This window comes from Sinocyclocheilus rhinocerous, unplaced genomic scaffold (genome assembly GCF_001515625.1).
Source record: "Sinocyclocheilus rhinocerous isolate Xijiao unplaced genomic scaffold, SAMN03320098_v1.1 scaffold2274, whole genome shotgun sequence".
NCBI classification, from domain to species: Eukaryota; Metazoa; Chordata; class Actinopteri; order Cypriniformes; family Cyprinidae; genus Sinocyclocheilus; species Sinocyclocheilus rhinocerous.
Window position 1 is genome coordinate 92142 of NW_015636081.1, and position 18036 is coordinate 110177.

Genomic DNA, 18036 nt, shown 5'->3' on the forward strand with positions numbered 1-18036 from the left:
AAATGACAATGGGTTCCTGGACAAGGAGTAAATGCCGCATGCTCAGTTGGGAAATGGAAGGACCTGATTTTCCTGATGGTTTGCAATGCAAACCTGGGTGACTGCACTGTCATTGCAATGTGGTCTTTGAAGCTCTGCTGGTCATTTGATATCTGATATAAGACCCCATCAGATGTAATATTTTTACAAAAAATCAGATTCTTTTTGGGAACCAAAATACTGGTACTTGTGACAAGTGCCTCAAACATAATAAAAAGCCTGCCAATCAGACTGGAGCTAGCAAGATGTTTTGTGTACCATGTGGTTGGTGAATGGACCTGGCTGTGCCATCTGAGGCTGAATGTGTATTTGACTTTATGAGACACTGCGCAGACCGATTGTTATCTGACTGAAGCGATGCATTTGGAATCTATTCGACATGAGACGGCACCGACGTCATGTCTCTTTGACGTATGTCATCAAAGTACCGTGAAAGCTATTTGAGAGTTTCTTCAAAGTGGCCGTACAAGCTCTGATGACGACACACTGTTTGTTCATTGCCTGGATTCATCAGAGACAATGACGTGTATATTGTGTTTATTCAGATGTCTTCATTACCACTCATGCTTACAAATCTATATTTTAGAACAGTAAAAACTTCTCATGTAATCTTAATGCTATATTGTGCCATGTTTATGAAAATAGAAATAATAAAAAATATAGAACCCGCTTTATTGGCATTTAAGTTGTATGGGCTGAACTTTATTCTTGTATATACAGGTGCTGTATTAAGCAGTACATAAAGCATTGAATGAAAACTGTTGCTAAATGAAAACATCTGTGGTTTTCTTTGACAAATATTGCATCTAATCCACTTCATCTGTTATAAAGTAGGCAAACACTGTGCAAGTGTCAATACGGGAAGTGTCCGCCATCACGTCTGTTTTTTTTTAACTCCTCTTCCAAGCATCAGTTCTCATTCATCAGTTAAATCCATCCGAACACAACTTGAGACTAGTTGTAAAATCTAAAGTGTTGAAATGTGGTGTTAGCTAATTGTTTAAGCTTCTTGATATGTAGTGCTTATTAGAATGAATTCAAATGTGTTAAAGCAGTTGTGTTTGTCTTTTGTTCGTGCGCTAAGAATGGCTAGAAATGAATTCGGTGTGTATTGTAGTGTGTAGGTTAAATTAATTTGATAACTCTTAATTACTTAAGGAATTAAGTCGATGCCAGTCAGTAGCCTTCAGCTGCAGATCCTACCTGACACTATCATTGATAAATATTATCTTGCTTTACTTGGCTAAGTGACTTGCCTTAATAGATTTAGCGGTTTTTGAATATGGAAGTGCTTAGATTGAAATTGCCCGACTAACAACCTTGTTTGTGCCATCAGCTGGGCAAACTCAGACATTAAAGTCAACAGCGCTTTCGTTTTCCGATCTCAGCCTGCTGCCAAGTTGGCTCTTAACGAGCCGCTCACGTTCGCTCGTTTAAAACATGACAACGGGAATCAGAGGCACACCGCAGGGCCACACTCGGCGTGCTTTACCCTTCGCAGACATCAGAGAGCCGATCTGTCTGCACATATCACAGGCGAGCAGACGGCAGGCCTTTTCTCGTCTGTCATGTCCTGCTTAATATTCATGAAAGCAAATTGGGAGACAGTCATTTGGCAAGTGCTGCGAGTGCTAAAGCCTGTGGGGGTTGTAGGAGAGAAGTGCATACTCACAGTGGCAAAAACCCTGTCCCGCTCGCCTCTACCTTGTCCTGGGTCCACGTCGCCCGTCCCCAGCCGCTCCATTCGGCACCTTGTCTCATCCCATCTCCCCTTTCTGCCCCACAAACCCAAAGCCCCCCAGGCGGTGTGCTGAGTGCAGCCTTAATTACCCCAAGCCCCTGGCAGAGCCTGTCATTGTGAAACAGATATCCTATGATCCTATTCAGCACAGACAGGACACACAGTGCTGTCCATGCTCACCAGACCTGGCAAAACCAGCAGCTCAACATTGGCTCAGACAGAAATTACTCCCTATCTGTGAAGTTTTAAGCATAGAGCATAGCATGTATGTGGAGCGTTGCATGGTCGCTGGACTGTAGACTGTGGGTATTGCAGTGTGGAAAAAAGCTAAGGTCTTAACTGACCTACCTTGCGTAAAATATCATCAACAACACCAAACTATGAGTCTTTACATGCACACAGGGTGAAAGTCCATTGTCTTGTAGTGTGCGTTGAGCATAATATGTGCAACATTGTGTAACAAATTAAGATTTTTGAATAGGTGTTTCATGGAAAGTAGTTAGTAAATAATCAAAATCACAAAACTTGGTTATTGGCAAGTTGGAATGGTACTGATTTGTTCGTTTATTTGTGGTATTAGCGTTCGCCTCATCAGCATTGATCGCACCTTTGCTCAGATCAAATGCATCAGTGGACCTGAAAACACTTTGGTATGGCTGATTAGACCGTTGAAGATGATAAATGCTGTTGTGTGTGATTGACTAGTCACCCTAAATTTGAGTCAGTGACTAGTGTTCTGCTTGTTATGTTCTTTAAATAAATGCATAATTGTTCCTTTTTTTCCATCTTATGGATTCTTATGCTTTAATGATTTATTTCGCAATCTTCGAATGTGATTAAAACTGGCATTGGTGTTGTAAACGGAGTTACTCTCAAGTTTGCCAGTAACTTTTTAGGAACTGCCATTTAATTTATCGGATCCGTACTAAGTAGTGTTGCTGAAGCTACCACTGCACTGTAGCTTTCCAAGCCACCTAATCATAATTTAAAGTAGTTAAACTATAGAATAGCTCTTTGTAGTAGTTAGCTAAACTACTAGCTACTAAGAAGTAGCTAAATATGTTAGATCCATAAACAAGGCAAAAGTTTTATGGCACAAAAACAGCTATGCCAGGGTTTTTGAATAAATGAACAAGGGTTTCTCCCATTTCAACCCTGCGTAGGAGAGAAAGGGTCATCTGATTCACTAATGATTTCCTAACGCTACATATGAGAGAAAGAGAGCTGCTTATGAAAGCATTTGTTCTCTGGAACAAATCAGACTTTTGAAACGCTATAGAGAGAGTGCTGTTTTGGACAAACCGATTCATTAGAATGAACCAGACTTTCGAATGTTTTGAGAGAGCGAGGTCCATTTAGGATGAACCGCTAGATTCATTGCTAGAATGAATCAGATTTTTCAACACTACATGTTTTTAAATGTATTTTTTGAATCATATGACAAGTACTCCTCAAAGCAAACCATCAAAACTGAAATATGAGGAACACATTTTTTTTTATTTTGGTGACAGATGCAGATGGAGAATAGAACTATATCCGAAATTGTCCTCAATGTCCTCATTCACTATTCCCTACATTATGCCACTAATATAGTCCACTTAAAGGAGTAAATGAAAACAAATTAGCGAATCCGGACTCTGAGTGTGCTGCAAAGGCTGCTGCTTTTTGTGTAATTTGTGCTTGCTTTTTTACAATACAATTAAAAAAGCTAACAGTGTGATTGTGATTGCTTTGTGTCGTCCACAATACCTGGTAAACTAAAACACACCCGTATTAATTTGTTGTGGCTGCTATCTTTACAGTGACTGCACATTTTGGTTACACTTTATTTCGATAGTCCACTTTAGACATTCTATTAACTATAAGTAACTTTGTAACTACATGTCAACTACATGTCAACTAATTTTCATTAATTTGCAACTACATGTCTACTAACTCTCAGAGTAGACTGTTAGGGTAGGTTTAGGGTTAGTAGAATAAGTTGACAAAGAAAGTGTTAGAAGATATTAAGCAGACAGTCTACTAATACTCTACTAACTGCTAGTTGACATGTAGTTGCAAAGTTACTTACTGTTAATAGAATGTCTAAAGTGGACTATCGAAATAAAGTGTTACCCACATTTTGTTACAAATACTCTACTATGAAAATTATTATTATTATTACTACTACTACTACTACTACTATAAAACAGTTATATATTCTTTAATAATTCTAATATTATTACAAACTAATTCTGAAATATATTTGTAAAAAATAATTAAACATTCATGATTTCATCACCAGTAATAAATATTTATGGTCAGTGACTTTTGTACCCTAACCCTAAGGGATTTCTAAAAAAAAAAAAAAAAAAATATTACAGCCCTAGTGCCTGAAGTAAAACACTGTGAGTGTGGACATTTCCGTTCACTGAAAACTTCAGTGAATTTGGGTTTAAACAATGAGTGGATATTCTCTTTGAGGCCTCTAGATTCTGACTGGCAGTCTTTGCCTCTGGCATAAAGCTCATCTCCTGGTGCTCTCAAAGCCAGCACTTTTAGCATACTGTCAGTATAGCGAAGAAAAAAAAATCTCTTAGATTCCTTGATTCCTATTTCTACTTTGTCCTGTAACAATATGCGTATGAAGCACAGAACAGAATCTAAAACTGAGCTCATTTCCCAAAACTATAATTAAGGAAATCCTCCACCGCCAAAATTCTGATTGCTGTAATGCAAAAATAAATACTGTAATGTAAGTAAAAGCTAATTCTGATTTAGCTAATTTACACTAGCAAAAGTGCTGTTATTCCAAATATCAGCACAGCTGTACACCATAGTTGTGTTTTGTTCTTGAAATAATCAGTGGTTTAGTTGAGTGAATAATTCAATGACTCGCTCAGAAACACACACAGTTGTTGACATCTTCTGGCGTAACAAGGTAATATTCAGCAATAGTTAATCTAAAATCACCACCATTAATACACAAACTAATTGTACGTACTTATATATTATGCTAATATTTATTCTACTGCATTTCTTTTTTAATTTTGGGATGGAATGTGACCTGGCCTTTTTTTTTTTCTGTGCGGTATACTAAACTCTGTGTCATTTTAGTAGCAGCTTTTGATGCTTACTTGTTTTCTAGGACAGAAAAACTGAATGAAACATCAAACGGTACTTCCAAACCCATTGGTAAACCTTGCATGTGAAATTAAATCAATATTTGAACATCTCAATTTGAGTACGAGTTTGTACACACATGCGCAGCTAATTATGTGGGGAAAAAAATCATGAAAGTTGTGTGCGTGTTTCTGAAATGTCCTACTAAAGTCACCTTGGCTTGGTGTTAGCCACTTTCCATCAGGTGCAACCCACGCCTCAGGTGACATGACATTAAAGGCCTACAGGCAAAGCAAGGCCAGTGCATTAGAGTCAACTGCCATCCCAATCACTCTCTCAGCCCAAAGAAAAGGAAGGGTAGATGTATTTGACACACAGCCCTTCAGATGAGAGAGAGCAGTTTAATATTGAATAGAGTGCGGTTTTTCTTCCAAAGCTGTACCCAAAGAGAGAAAAACCTTGGTTAATTATGAATGCACACAATACATTAAACAGTGTCACTTTTTGTCTTTATGGTTCATTTCATGAAAAATTATGACAATTATGAATTTTTCCTCGGGTTGTTGAGTACTAAAGTGCTGTTTTCTTGTTCAGATGTGGTGCCCTACCAACGATTTGATGTGACTTCAGCTTTTGGACTGAATTTTGTCTGCTTAATTTGTAAAGAGAGAGAGAGAGAGAGAGAGAGAGAGAGAGAAAGAGAGAGAGAACCTTTAAAAAGGCTACCATTTCAGAGCAAACACGTCTCTTAATCTGAGATGTCATAAATTAAAATAATGTTTCATTTGTCATTGTCATTAGTCATTTAAAATCTTTTAAATGTCAAGTTTAAAACACATACCAAGTTCTTATGTACTCTTTGTATGTGAAAGACATTCCAAGAAATTACTTTTTGTATTATGGTTTCATATGGTTTTGAAAAACGTTTTAAAAAAAAAAAGAAAAGAAAAAAAGAAAAAAAAGTTTCAGTTTAATGTCATGTAGTGTAATAATCAGTACATTTTTTTACCGCCATTTTTTGCTGCGGTGCCCGGGGAGCAGTTGGGAGTTCGGTGTCTTGCTCAAGGGTCTCACCTCAGTCGTGGTATTGAGGGTGGAAGAGAGCGCTGTACATTCACTCCCCCCCACGACAATCCCTGCTGGTACTGAGACTCGAACCTGCGACATTTGGGTCCGACTCTCTAGGCCACGACTGCCCCTAATACTGATACTTATTTTTCTTACACATTGACTATAAATTGAGTTATTCAGGGTTTTGTGAAAAACGCATGCATCAAACTTTTCATCCGATTGCCACCAAACTCAGACAGACAAGATCTCAAGACGCTGAGGATGCTAGATCAAAATTTATGTATTATGTATTTTTCTGTGTTTGTCTGTTTCACATTCTTGATGTTCTAGAGTAACCTGTTCATTACTGTAACCCTGCCATCGCTGCTAGCAGCTATATTTGTATTTGTTTTTTAAACAAAATTTGTGAATATTCATACATAGCATTAACGTCCGTCTTGGAAATTGAACCACATGAAATTTTACAACCTAAACTAGCCTAGCCTTGTCAATAATAATAAAAAAAAGTCATGGTTGTATTTATTTGACCATATTCGACCTTTATTTGACTTACTGACTTTCACCTGCAGTCATGAAAGTCCAGTTTCTCTTTCAAGTTTTTTTTTTGTAATTAATTAATTAATTAATTTTCTTTCTTTCTTTCATTTATTGAACTCTTTCACACAACCGACCATTGACCAAAGTGTTGTACAATATGTAAACGCACAATAAAACAGACTCAAACATAAAACACAACTCTAAAACCACAATAAAATTACAGTGAAATAAACTCCCCAATTTCAATATACAGAGAAATGTCTATACCCCATTAAATGCTAATGCAGGAAGTATTACTTAAGCTTGTGTTTAAAAACACTCACAAACGGGGGCTTAGCTTAAGCCAGGACTAGACCTTAGTTAAATTAAGATATTTAAGCAACTTTTACAAAAATGCCTTAGAAGAAAACTTTACAGGTGTGCATCTTGACACAGAACAACCACACTGACATATTTTAAGAAATGTCAGAGCAAGATATTTTCAGTTGAGACAGCTCAAACATGCATTTTAGTCTGGGACTAGTCTTAAGCCTTGTCTGTGAAACTGGGGGTTAATGTGGGAGCTGATCTGAGAGAAAACGATAATTCATTCCAGAGTTTCGGAGCTATCGCTAGAAAAGCTTGATTTTCACTTCGCCGTTTAGTTCTAGGAATCATCAAAGCCAGCTGGTCAGCTGACCTTAGAGACCATTTTGTTATTTCTCAATCAGCAGGTACAATGGAGTACAATGGAGCCCCACTATGCAATGATTTATAGACAAAAAAAACAAAATTTTAAAATTAATTCTGTAAGGGAACGGTAACCATTGTAAAGAACTCAGAACAGGAGTAATATGATCTCTCTTACAAGAACCTGTCAAAATCCTCGCTGCAGCATTTTGGACCAGTTGTAAGCGGTTAAGCAATGATTTATTAATGCCAACATATAATGAGTTGCAGTAATCTAACCTTGTGAATACAAAGGCATGAATGACTTTTTCCAAATCACGCATGGACAAAAATGGTTTCACCTTGGCTATTAATCTCAAGTGATAAAAACAGGACCTAACCACAGAATAAATCTGTTTTTCAAACTTGAGATCACTATCAAAAAGAACTCCTAAATTTCACACTACTGACTTACAAAAAGGGGCTAAACTGCCCAAATCAGATAAATTATTTGGAGCTCCAATCCACACAACTTCAGTTTTCTCTTCATTCAGATTAAAAAAAATTTAAGGACAGCCATAGTTTAATTTCTTGTAAACAGTCCAGCAAAGATTCTATTTGCTTTTTACTATTCTTTTGCAGAGGAAGATACACTTGACATCATCTACATAGAAGTGAAACGAGATTCCATGCTAATGAAAAATTGATCCAAGGGGTAACATATACAAAGAAAACAAAATTGGGTCGAGAATGGACCCCTGTGGAACCCCACTAAGTAAAGAAACAGGTTTTGAATAATCTTGACCAACATTTACAGAAAAATATCTGTTTGAAAGAAAGGACTTAAAACATGTAAACGCTATACCATGGATTCCCACCACCTTCTCAAGCCGTGAGAGTAAAATCTCATGGTCAATAGTATCGAATGTATAAAAAAATATTTTTTTGCATTTATCTGTATGTTGGTTGCACCACATGACTTTGACTTTTTCTGGCTTTTTTTTTTGTCTAAGAAATTATTTATTTATTTATTATAATTTAATGAGACTTTTTTCCCTCAGTAATTGTGTAGATAAGGGTAGTAGATAGGATAAAAACATGACTTGACTGACTTGACTTTCTGCTGGTGTCCATGCTAAACGGTCCCATATTAATGGAAGAAACATGAATTACTGTCTCCAATCTTTATTTGGATTTATTCATTTGTGGTGGCACACATGGAATTTAAATTTGTTTCACATCAGCAAGTCTTTATTTCATTGCCAGAAGCCACATTTACAGAACACTCGTCTATTAACCAACATACCCACATGAATTCATCAAGTGCCAGATGATTAGTGCAGAATGTTGAATCACTTGAGTTAGGTAGCAAAAAGTCTTCATCAGTCCACTTGAAATGAAGATCAACAATGATTGCTTTGGTTTACAAAAGAGTGAGTGAGCAAATCCTTATTGCATAAAGGCCAGAATGTTTTCACACTCTTTAATATCAGAACAAATGCTCCGCCAAGCGTCTCGCTGGCAAAACAAGATAGTTTAACAGATGGTTGCTTCAGCGTGCCACTTGATGAATGGCACCATATGCCTCAGATTGCCAAAGTAAAGATTATCATCATTACGAGTGCTTGTTCGCGGGTTTCGTTTGTTTGCTTGTCTGTGTTTGCTCATCAAGCGTGCCAACAACTGGAGTGTTATATCTGAGCATGTGGGCGCAACATGTGTTTATGAAGAATACACGTCTTCTTCTGTGTGTACATTCTGCTTTGTGAGTGAAACCCGCTGATCCTCAGAAAAGGTTGAAACTGCTGCAAATTGAAACCTTGTTAGAAATTTATGAAGTGCTAAAATGTTTCGTCCCGAGGGAAAACACTACCAGCTGTCACTGGTGAGCCATTTACTGCCAAACGGAGATTAGTGCTCAGATAGGGCCTGTGGCACAGCATTGAAGAGATTTTCATCAAGACACAAGAAAAAAAATAGCAATTAGCAGGAAGTCATTCATCTTGAACTTTTTTTTGGTTGTGTTTAGCTTCAAGATACAATGTCAATTGAGAATTTAATTTATTTTTATTTAGTCTTCAAAGTTTAGTTCTTCAAATAATTTTTAATGTAAAGTAGATCACAGTTTATTTTAACTTGACTTATAGTTGTCTCTTCATATTAAGCTGTAACAAAAAATGACACATTTCACCTTTACTGCCAACATTAATGTGTCTCATTGATACTCCTTCGTCCATATGAATGCACTCACACACTCTTTTTCTCATCTTTTCCTTTCCAGTTTTCGGTGAAGATCTACGTTCCAGCTTATATTTTGTCAATGCATCTCTGCAAGAGGTAGTGTTCTCCAGCACCACAGGGGCACTGGTGCCGTGTCCTGCCGCGGCCGTGCCCCCCGCTGCGCTACGCTGGTACCTCGCCACCGGGGAGGAGATCTACAATGTCCCAGGCATCCGCCATGTGCAACCCAATGGCACGCTGCAGATCTACGGCTTCCTGCCATCCAGCTTTAGTAACCTAATCAATGACAATACATACTACTGCACAGCGGAAAACCCATCAGGAAAGATCAGGAGTCAAGATCTACACATTAAGGCCGGTCAGTCAGCTCAATAGAACACAAATCTAAATGTATTTTTAGATACATTTTCAATTTTCACACACACACACACACACACACACACACACACACGCACACACACACACACATACATCAAATGACAACTATTTTGTAGATTTTTACATCCAGGTGCAAGTTATTTTCATTAATGCCAATCACATACTCACTCACTCACACACTCACACACACACACACACACACTTGTGGTTTACGGGGACTCTCCATAGGCGTAATGGTTTTTATACTGTACAAACTGTATTTTCTATTGCCCTACACCTAAACCTACCCCTCACAGGAATCTGCTGTCAATTTTTGAATTTCATAAAACACCGTTTTGTATGTTTTTTAAGCCTTTTGTTTTACAGGGACACAGGAAGTGTCCTCATAAACCATGTTTACGTTGTAGTACCCATGTCATTATACACATTTGTGTCCTATATATGTTAAACCATATATACCTGTACACACGCACACACGCACACACACACACACACACACACACACAGGATTCCATGTTTTATAGGGACATTCCATAGGAGTAATGATTTTTATACTGTACAAACTGAATTTTCTGCATTTTTAGATTTTCAAAATACTTCATTCTGTATGATTTATAAGTTGTTTTCCTCATGGGTCCAAAAATGTCAAAAATGACTGGGATTACGATCCTTGTGGGCATAGTGTATTTGGTCCCCATGACGTAGGGAATACCAGGTACACACAAAGAAAACAATGCAAATCAAGAAATAATCTAGTTTTTAACATATTAAACTAACCTTTGGGTTTTTCAAATTTTATCTTCAAATGCTCATAGAGTTGTGCTTCTGTGACAGCTCTAAGATAGACACTGAAAAACTCTGAAATATTAATGTTTTTTTGTTTTTGTTTTTTGCCTTGGTCAGTCATGTGTGGAGAAGACAATGCTGGAATTTGGGTCATTTTTGTTGTGTGCCAATGTGCATTCTCTCTCTCTTTCTTTATGTTTCAGTCACTTGAAGCAAACAGCAAGTCGTCTGATTTTTTTTTCTTAAATATTAAGCACAAATATATACAATAAATGTTATAAATTTAATTTAATTTAAAATTGCACAGTTACTAATGTATTTATTAATGTATTAGAATATAATATATATAATAATATATATATATAATAATCCATATCATCTATCTATCTATCTATCTATCTATTAACAGAATATGATTAGAGTATACATTCTTAGAAGTCACACTTTCAGTTAGTATTGTGAACTGGTAAGAATGACACTGAGTAAAAATCACAATTTTCTCCTCACCGCAGTATTCCGGGAGCCATACACAGTGCGGGTGGCTGATCAGAGAGTCATGCGAGGGAATACGGCCGTCTTCAAGTGCATTATCCCGGCCTCTGTAGAGGAGTATGTCAGTGTTGTATCATGGGAGAAAGACACAGTCTCACTTGTCTCAGGTAGGGCTGATTTCTCACTTTGCTTTCGATAAACTTGCGAGATTGTGATTGCAAGAACAATACTTATGAAAGCCTATATATATATATACTGTATATATATGTTAATGTATGTTAATACTGATCTGCCTCAGCTGTTTTGAAATAGTTGAGTGCTTCACTTTACAGTTTATCTTCATTTTAACTCTTTGATTGACTAGTACCCTCTGGCTGCATTTGCCACGAATGGGAGCATTTTTCATTCACAAGTTATTTGGATTCCTTAGATTCAAAGATATGCCCTTCAAAGAATTTGGCCATGACAGACAGCAAACATCTTGTACCAGAGCCTTTATTGAGCTTTGAAAAATAAATTTTCTCACCAATCAATGTACATCACCGCTTATGACTAGCTGATGACATTTCCATGGTAACAGTCTGGTAGTAATTGGCCAGTGTGATTGGTGAAATATGGAATACTATGCATGATATTCCTTATACCTGTAAGAATGGTTCTGCAATTACATGGTCAGTGTCATTTATAAAGATAAGCAACTGTTTTATTTGATGTGGTCGCAGCACATGCCAATATCAACCCATGTGCAAAATGTCAGAAGCATTAGACCTATGCAATGCTCATCCCTCGCTAAATATTTAATGATGAAGGACCTCAGACGTGTGGCTGAAAGCTCTCTGGCATGTGAAGCTGAAGAATTGTTTACTCTTGCAGAGAAATGGGCTTTGAGATTGTTATGCCGGCATGCGTCTGTGCTTCATTCCTTTTTTTAATCAACCAGATTTTGCAAATAATTGTTAGTGGTGGTGTGGTCAGCATGAAGATCGGCTCTTCGAACAATAGATTAGCTGTTCAAATACATGTACCAAAATTACCACGTGTATTTCATAAAGCAGCAACATCAAACAGATGTACAGGCCACAATCAGTTCAGCTAGAATCTCTGGGAGTCCAACCTACTGTACATTGTTTAAAGGGATAGTTCACCCAAAACTTAAATCATCATTTACTCACTTTTGTGTTGTTCTGATGCCATATGGCATTCTTCTTCTTCTTTTGGACCACAAAAGGAGATTTAAACAAATAAAACTTAAATACACGATCATCCCTATAATGGCAGTATAGTGATCAGCATCAAGCTTTTTTAAAGAGGTGCAAAGGTATCACAGAATGGTCCCATGCAACACATGTCACATATTGGTTTGTTTTGATAGGTTATGGTGAAAAACAAACTGAATTGTAGTATATTATTTAATGAAAATTACATGCACGTTGGTCTCTGTGCATGGTGCGCTTTCATGAGACTCTATTAGTGCAGCGGTTCACTCAGACTTGCCCAGGAAAAGCACACAAGTTGTGAAAAAACACGATTAATAAAAGCGTGACATGAAATACAATCCATGTACTTTCTTCTCTGAGGTAAATATATCTGTTGTGCTCCTCGCAAGTTATCACGTTAATCTGTCAGCTGTCATTCTGACTGTTGTGACAACGGGAGTTCTGGACAGATGTACAGGCCACAATCAGTTCAGCTAGAATCTCTGGGAGTCCAGCCTACTGTACATTTTTTAAAGGGATAGTTCACCCAAAACTTAAATCATCATTTACTCACTCTTGTGTTGTTCTGATGCCATATGGCATTCTTCTTCTTCTTTTGGACCACAAAAGGAGATTTAAACAAATAAAACTTAAATGCACGATCATCCCTATAATGGCAGTATAGTGATCAGCATCAAGCTTTTTTAAAGAGGTGCAAAGGTATCACAGAATGGTCCCATGCAACACATGTCACATATTGGTTTGTTTTGATAGGTTATGGTGAAAAACAAACTGAATTGTAGTATATTATTTAATGAAAATTACATGCACGTTGGTCTCTGTGCATGGTGCGCTTTCATGAGACTCTATTAGTGCAGCGGTTCACTCAGACTTGCCCAGGAAAAGCACACAAGTTGTGAAAAAACACGATTAATAAAAGCGTGACATGAAATACAATCCATGTACTTTCTTCTCTGAGGTAAATATATCTGTTGTGCTCCTCGCAAGTTATCACGTTAATCTGTCAGCTGTCATTCTGACTGTTGTGACAACGGGAGTTCTGGTCCAGAGATATTCAACTCAGTGAAGAAAGAAAATTTTGGGGATTTCTAGGCGTTGTTTTTGTTCATGTTGCGTTTTTATTCATCTTGATTTTTCACAACTTCTGTGCTCATAGAGTCTCTTGAATGCGCAGTCGTACACCATATGTAGACCAACGTTTAAGGTCAGGATGTTCGTTAAATATGTTACATTTCAGTTTGTTTTTCACCAAACCCTATCGTATACCCCTGAAACACTTGGATTACTCGGCACGTGTCACATAGGACCATTCTGTGATACTTCTGCTTATCTTTTAAAAAGCTTGATGCTGATCGCCATATACTGCCATTATATGGATGAGCATGTGCAGGACATTTAAAAAAAAAAAAATCTCCTTTTGTGGTCCGAAAAAGAAAGAAGGGATATGGCATTAGAACCGTGCAAGGGTGAGTAAACAATGACTTAATTTTCATTTTTGGGTTAATCCATTGAACATCCTGTTTCACACAGAAATATATCACATTATGGAAGAAAAATGGGCTGTGAAAAAAATGGGTCTTTTCAAATTTATTGTATTTTCATAGATGTACACAGTACTATCAAGGCATTTTCCTGCTCACCCCATAGATCCAAAACTGCAGTGTTAGACATTTTGTTTTCTTGTCCTAGCAGCGGTTTTAATAATTTATTTCCCAGATATAACTGGATGTGTTTCTTTAAATGTGGACACATATTTTGCACTTAAAAAAAATAAAATTAACAGAACATAAAGACATTTCTCAACCTCAAACAATGTCTATCAGTAGATGGATCACAGGAGAATTATGAAAATGGCATTTTATCTAATTTGTCCCGCTTCATATTTTTTTATAATGGATTTTTGAAAATCTGGTCTGGGACAAGGATGAAAGAATAAAATTAATTGCCAATTGTATTAAAATGTAAAATAAATGATAAAGAACCAAAATGAATCATGTTTCTCAAATTTTGCATTCCGAATCCCTTAGTAATCATTTTCCCTTTTGACATTTTAAATCAGTATTGCCTCGTAAAATACTGTACATCAGAGCAGAGCGATTGTGCTGTTAGCTTGAAGCATTCGATCTCTTTTCCCTTGTCTGCTTAGCATAAATCAGTGTTCGGAGTGGACGCGCGAGCTATTCCGGCCCTATAATTCCGGCTAACGCTGGAGATTGTCCCGCAAATCACAGAGAAGATGAAATGCATGATTACAGAGTGGGACTTGTCTTAATTAATGAACTGTGATTGAAAATATAATTACAATATGAATTACCTCTCAAAATAAAGACTGCTCCCTAGTCATTTGAAGCGAGGGCCTGTTTTACATGTGAATGAACGGGCCCTAATGATACTCTAACTTACCATTAACCTGTCATGCATTTTAAAACGGACCTTTCTGTGTGCGCTTTTTAAATTCATGGCTGTGGATCCATCCCCTCCCGGCTTTTGATAAACAATTGACAGCTCTAATAAAGAGATGAAAGGCTGAGCAGGTGAAAGGGCCCATGTGTGTGCGTTTGTGAGTGTATCTTCCTCTTTGAGTGTCCAGAGCACAGAACAGGTCCTAATGCACCTTGCAGGCTGGTTTTTGTATGCATTTCAGGGATTTGACTACTGAATATTGATGGTGGCCGTATTTCTTTTGTCGTCTTGTCTGCATGCGGGCCTTTTATCCGCTGGCTCACCCATTTGATCTGGTTTTAGTGACTGAAGGGATGCAATCAGCCACTTGGATGAAACATATAATGAAATTAAAATTAAGCCCATTTACTTTCATAATACACATTCCCTGTCCTACACTGTAAAAAAAAATCTGTAAAATTTTGCTGTGGTTGCCGGAATTTTACCGTAAAAAATATGGTAGCAACGTTTTAGGTTTTACGGTTTTACCTTAAATTTACAGTTAAATATCGTAATTTCATTCACTGATATAATGTTAATATACCAACCTAATTGAAGTACTGAAATCTGTTTTGTACCTTTTTAATACACTGATAACCACCAAATGCAGTTGGTGATGAGAAAGTCACATGATGAATCAAAGCCCATCACAAGCAGCTTTTAAATAATAACATATATGGAAGGTGCACAGTGTCATTCACACAAACACTAAACACCATCATGGTAACACACGTGAAACTGAAATAATGCAATAAACATTCATTTAACAACATTAGGTGTAACACACAACCCTAATATACAAAACTGATAAGAAAAAACTAAGAAGAAACATAGTTATTTCAACAAAAAAACATCAAACTTGAAATGTAATGCAGGGAATTCTGGGAATGTCAATTTACGGTTATTCACTGTAAATTATACAGTCTTTTTCACTTCCAAAAACGGTATACTACCGTAAAATTAATGTCCAATACATGTAATGACCAATACAGTTTTTCACCGTATATAGTAGGGGGATTTACCGTTAACTATTTAACAGGTTTTTACTGTAGCATTTTTACAGTCTTTTACCGTTAAATTCACTGTAATTTTTTACAGTGTACCATGCACGATTCGGGATAAACCACTGATGTACGTTACATGAAAAAAAGTCTAGCAGTAGTAATGTGTCTTAGAAACGACTTTCCTTTTCTGATGACATCACCAAGCCCTCTAATATTTTAGCCCCTCCCCTTTAAACTCTTGTCATATGAGCCACGCACATGAAAGAAATGTGTTTTTGACTCTGACCCCTGTTACTCAGATGGTTCAGAAACTGACAGCTCCTCTAATAACTACACTGTATGCAGCTTGTTGCATCTGTGCTAAACTTTGGTCCCTATATCATTTTTTACAGCGCTTTGCCTTTGGCTTTTCTCATTACAGTCTACTTCATGGCTGCAGAAGTGTCCCTCTCTCATGGCTGACATTCACTGACATTTGTCAAACCATTAAGCTCAATTCACTTTTCCTTCCAGCGCGGTTAGAGGGGAAATCACAGCCACATGCACTTTACTTATTTAATGGTCTGTTTCTAATGGGACTTTGCTGTAAATATTGAGAGCATTTGCAAATGCGTAGATGAGTTCATCTTTTAAGGTGTCGTTGTGGATTGGCAATTAAGATGCAAACTGGATAATGAATGAATCATTGCAATCAGTGGGAATGCATTCAGAATGCACTGGTTTGAGCACAGTCACTGAACACATACTATGCAGTCTGAATGGGAATTTTAATACTGCATATTGCTTACATTTATAGGAAATTACTTTTCTGGTATGTATTTAAAATATGTATATATTTTTAAAAAATGTGAAATTTATGGTGCTTGCGCATGCATAATGTTTAGTGTATTGCTGTTTGGTTGCTAAGGTATTGTGGATGGTTGCTAAGGCACTGCTAGATTGTTTCTATGATGTTCTGAGTGGTTGCTAGAGGGTTTCTTACAACAATGGCTTTAGTCATTTAAAAATGTGAGTGGTGCTTGCGCATGCATAATGTTTAGTGTATTGCTGTTTGGTTGCTAAGGTATTGTGGATGGTTGCTAAGGCACTGCTAGATTGTTTCTATGATGTTCTGAGTGGTTGCTAGAGGGTTTCTTACAACAATGGCTTTAGTCATTGTCTATGGCATTTTTTCCATCTGTTTTACAGTCTACGAGGTGAAAATACTTATTGTCTGATGATCACTAGTGCTGGCTAGATTACGTATAAATTGTAGTCTGTTACTATGTGCTATTACAATATATTTCATATTTCAAAGTAAGTGAACTCAAGCCGCACAGTTTGAGATATTATTCATGTCAATAGCAAAAAAGTTTAATACTTAGGTTGTTGTTTTTTCCCAAATCCTTAGCCATAAGTGACAATAATAACAGCAAGCGCTATTAAATAACAGTTTCCACTATTGCTCAGTCCTTGTATTTAAATCAACATTATATCAACAACAGAGGTTGTTATTTTATAACCTTCACTTTCTGATATGAAGATGACTGAAACAAAAATACGTTTCAGATGGCTTCCTACATTCATGTATCAAATTCTGAGCTGTGAAAGTGTAAAGCCGGTATAAATATAAGTGCATGAGTGAAGGGAGGAATATCAATGCCATGGACTCTGTGCGACTGCCGCTGCTTATAGAATATATAAAGAGCAGAGGGGCGGTCAGACATGTTGAAAAGCCAGCGCCATGTTTGAGTGAGTGCGGCTGGGGCCAGAGACAGTGTCTGAGACTGCCGCTGCTGCTGGGAGCCTGCAGATAGTGCATTCTCATTAGAACAAACCCACACTCCTTTCATCTTTCTCTAGCCTGCAGATTAAGTTGGAGATGGTGAAGCACCAGGCTTACAGGCTGAAGCTAGAGGAGAAAGATAAATGTAAGCCCCTCTCTCTCTCTCTCTGTGTCTCAGCTCTACCTTCTCTTTGTGTGTACAGCAAATGTACGTGTGCATCTATGCAGTGTGCAGTGTGGACGTCTCTCCTGAAACCTCTCTTACTGCTGTAGGTGTAATGTAAAGGTTTCTCATGGCTTTAACCCCTTTCATGCCTTTCTTTACCTTTATTTCCAAGTCAGAACAGTAGCTCTGGTTGAAAAAAAAAAAAGAATAATAATAATAATAATAAAAATAAATAAATAAGTAAATAAATACATACATAAATAAATAAATAAATAAATAAATAAATATTATTTATTTATTTATTTTACTTTTTTCAACCAGAGCTACTGTTATGACTATTATTTCCCCATTTTAAAATAAAATAACATTTTTAAATAATAGTAAAGTCATATTATTATTATTATTAT

General features: G+C 37.0%; 1 pseudogene; it reads left to right on the forward strand.

Annotated features, from left to right (window-relative positions):
• The window catches only part of LOC107747672 (Down syndrome cell adhesion molecule homolog), a 157292-nt pseudogene that overhangs the window by 8173 nt on the left and 131083 nt on the right, over nt 1–18036 (forward strand).